General features: G+C 55.3%; 1 long non-coding RNA gene across 1 annotated transcript; it reads right to left on the bottom strand.

Moving 5' to 3' along the window:
- Positions 1–534: 534 nt before the first annotated feature.
- Positions 535–2084, bottom strand: LOC116547391. The gene is made up of 2 exons (XR_004267047.1): positions 2030–2084; positions 535–1344 (listed from the first exon to the last, which is right to left on the bottom strand). It is a non-coding gene; the product is annotated as an uncharacterized LOC116547391 (long non-coding RNA).
- Between the last annotated feature and the right edge of the window lie 1753 nt (positions 2085–3837).

Below are 3837 nucleotides of genomic sequence, written 5' to 3'. Positions count from 1 at the left end.
CACCTCCTCCAGGAAGCCTTCCCTGCTGCTCAGAGGTCTTACATCTAGGCTCTGAATTCAAAAACTGTGCAACCCACACCAGCTTCCGAGGGACAGCAGAATACTGTGGGGGGCCTGGCACTGTCCCTGGCACACAGTAGGTACTCATTGAGCCCCTGCCAGCCCCTCTGCTCCTGGCTTCTGAGGCAACAGGAAATGATCAGCCAACTTGTTTTCATGGGGGAGCCTCCCTGCCACCCCAGATAATCACAAGGACCTCCTGGGATGCTGCCCACCTTGGCAGCCAGGCCCTTCTGGAGGGGCCAGTCTGGGCCTGACACCCCTGACCAACCCCCTTGGCAGAGCCTGCCCGTGCCTGGGTGAGGAACCCTGCATTCTCCTTGCCACCCATGGCCTGGGGCTGCCCTGGGGATCGAGGCTCCACCCTATCCAACTCCCAGGCCCACTGCTACCCCTCAATGCCTGACCTGTGCCCACCTGACTCAACCTGGCTACTGTTCAGCAAGTTTACCAAGTGTTCTCAGTCTGAACAGGAACCGTTTTCAATCCTTCATTTCAGAAAGGAGAGCCAGAACTGGGGACTTAGAAAACAGATTCTAAACTCAGAAGTCCCCGGCCCAGGCGTGCAGAGCCAGGGTCTGCGGGTTTTGTGCTGGGCAGGGGCTGCCCTGGGAGGGTCAGAGAGGGGGAGTCACTTTAGGACACCCCTTAGGCTGTGGAGGGTGTCAGCTGGGCCTTTGAAGCCACTAACCTCTGCTTCCAATCCTGGACAGTCCTGAGTGGAGGACCCAAGGGGGTTTCTTCCTGGAAGGGCCCCCACCCCAAGTGTCAGAGAAGCCGGCAGGAGCTGAGGGAGGGAGGTGCTGTAACAGCAGCCACAGCCTCCAGGGACCCAGGCAGGCCCAGCTTCCCGCCTGGCACTGAGCATGCCATCTGCTTTAGGCCCCAGCTGGCCGGCAGGTGGGCAGCTTGCTCCCTCAGCGCAGGGGCCGGGGGCACAGATGTAGGCCCAACACTCCAAACTCAAAACCCCACGAGAGGCCTCAGTCTTGTGGGAAATGCTTCCAGCCGAACCCCTCTGCCCCAACGCGCTCTTCATCTGCCTATTGAAGAAACTTCTGGAAATAGCAGAGACTTGAGAGACCGCTTCCTGGGGTGTGTGTATTTGTATTTCTCTGTTTGGGCGTTTGTGTGTCCCAGTAGGACCGACGTCCCCAGGGAGATGAGGCAGGTGGGCTGGAGGCCTGGCAGGCGCCATTACTTCTTCACGATCTGGATGACGTCCTCATGCTCCATGGTGTGGGTCAGGCCCACCCGCTGCGGACTGTACTTGGTGCTGGTGCCCTGGGTGAGGAATGGGGACACAGGGGTCACCTCAGCCTGGACTGGCCAAGGGCAAGGCCAAGAAAGATATCCCCAGGGTGTGTGTCCTGGGGGTGAATGCTGGCGTAAGGTGGGGGCCCCAGGCAGCAGGATGTCCGCAGTGGTTTGACCATCCCTGACCTCAAAGGTGGGGGAGGGCCAGGCACAGTGGCTAATGCCTGTAATCCCAGCACTTTTGGAGGCCAAGATGGGAGGATCATTTGAGCTCAAGGATCACTTGAGCTCAGGAGTTCCAGACCAGCCCGGGCCAGATAGCGAGATCCCGTCTCCACGAAAAATTAGCCAAGCATGCTGGTGTGCGCCTGTAGTCCCAGCTACTTGTGACACAGAGGTGGGAGGATCGCCGCTTGAGCACAGGAAGTCAAGGCTGCAGTGAGCCATGATTGTGCCACTGCACTCCAGCCTGGGAGACAGAGCCAGATCCTGTCTCAAAAAAAAAAGAAAAAAGAAAAGAAAAAGGGTGGGGAAGGCCCATGTCCAGCCTGGGTTGGCACGTACATTCTATGGAGGACAGACACACAGTCATGCCAATCCCCACAGGAAGGACAGGAACACCATGCAGAGGAATGTGAATGCCTTGCTCCATGACTAACCCGGGGGCTCTGCTGGGTCTAACCCCCTGCCTGCCTCCCACCCAGACACTTACCCACACCAGGGCATACTTGAACTGGCTGGCGATTGACTGGTGGGTGCGGTGGTACTGGAGGACAGGAGAGAGACAGATAGAGAGGTGAGGTTCTACCTAACCCCATCTCAAGCTCAGCTGCACACACAAAGCTCAGGACACATGCCAAGAGGCAGCAGTTCCTGCAGCAGGTGCCCAAACAGTCCGGGCCTGGTGTGGAGGATTGACACGTGCTCAATTCGCACACAGCCTGCCACTCACAGCGGCAAGTGCTCCTGCCATTCCCCCTCCTGGTCTGCCAGCTGTGGTGCCTGGTTAGGAATGTTCCCACAGACACCAGGGGAAGGTCCGGGGCCTGGCTGCCAGTGGCCTCTGCCTGCTTTGCCTGAAAGATGCTCCTTCAGAATAGGACAGGGTGACAGCTTGGAGTTCCCACTGCTTGGTCACCATCTCTCACTCCTCCTAGCCCCACCTGTGGCCTGAAGCCTCCCACACATCACATCACCCCAACTCCCAGGGCAGCGTACACCCTCCAGTGCTCCTTGGTTGGGATGAAGGTCACAGGGGTCCCAGATGTCACTTGAAACTGGAAGGAGACCCTGGAGGGGGCAGCCAGCATTTGCGCTGAGAGTGTGGACCTCTGGTTACCATGCTAACGGTGGTACAGTGGAGGGTGGCGAGGAGGGGACTCTGCAATTGTGCAATATGGTCCAGGCCCTGGTGGGAGACCAAATGCCTCAGCCCAGTGTCCCTGGGGCAGAGGCTGGCATCAAGCCTGCAGGAGTACTTCCCTGACATAGATGGGAAGGTGGCTGATTCTGGCCTGCAAATAGGTTTTACGTTTTACTCAGCTTGCCCCGCATTGCCACTTGTGAGTGACTCTGAAGGGATTCAGGAGGGTAATCATGAGTCTCCTTGGCTCCTCCTGCTGTGATCTCAAGCCTAGGCCCTGAGGGAGATGGGACTTTGCGTGGCCTCATTTGTTCAACACCTCCAGGGTGGCACTGAGAAACTTGGGGCTAAACTTGCAGAATGAATGAATGCATGAGACCAGGTTGCAGGCCCAGCCACCACTGTCCTAAGGGGCTGGAGGGACTTAGAAAAATTTGTTAAGAAGACGCAAAGCTTGAAAGACATTGACAGATGGAACATACCAGCCCCCAGATCACAAAGCCAACCATGCCCAGCACTTCCCAGCACCCCATCCAGCAACCAGTGTTCTGACCCTTGATGATCCCGGGAGCCTGCCTTTGTACTTTATACTCATGGAAGGATAGCCACCTTCATGTTTTAAAATAAATGTTGACTTTTGAAATGATTCGAGATAGACAGAAAAGTTGAACAGGGACTATAATGTACCCCTACACCTTCCATCCAGCTGCCCTTACTAATGACATTTGGCAGTACCATGGCACATCAGAAATTTAGGCTGGGTATGGTGGCTGACACCAGTAATCCCAGCAATTTCAGAGGTTGAGGCGGGAGGTTGAGGTTTACTTGAGTCTGGAAGTTTGAGACCAGCCCGGAAAACATAGGTAGACCCTGTCTCTAGAGAAAAGTAAAAGAAATTAACCAGGGATGGTGGAGTGTGCCTGTAGTCCCACCTAGTCAGGAGGCTGAGGCAGGAGGATTGCTGGAGCCCATGAGTTCCAGGAAGCACTCCAGCCTGGGTGACAGAGTGAGGCTTTATCTCTTAAATTAGGAAATTTAACATGGGTACAATACTATCAACTAAACAATGTGAATTATTATCTAAGGTTATTAATGCTGTAAGTATATTAATATGGTGAAACTTACTTGATTTCACCCATTTTTGCTTAACTTCTTGT

The sequence above is a fragment of the Sapajus apella genome, unplaced genomic scaffold (assembly GCF_009761245.1).
Source record: "Sapajus apella isolate SASKATOON/1434 unplaced genomic scaffold, GSC_monkey_1.0 scaffold2914, whole genome shotgun sequence".
NCBI lineage: Eukaryota > Metazoa > Chordata > Mammalia > Primates > Cebidae > Sapajus > Sapajus apella.
Note: the sequence above shows the minus strand (reverse complement) of the source record. Positions and strands in the feature narration are given on the sequence as shown.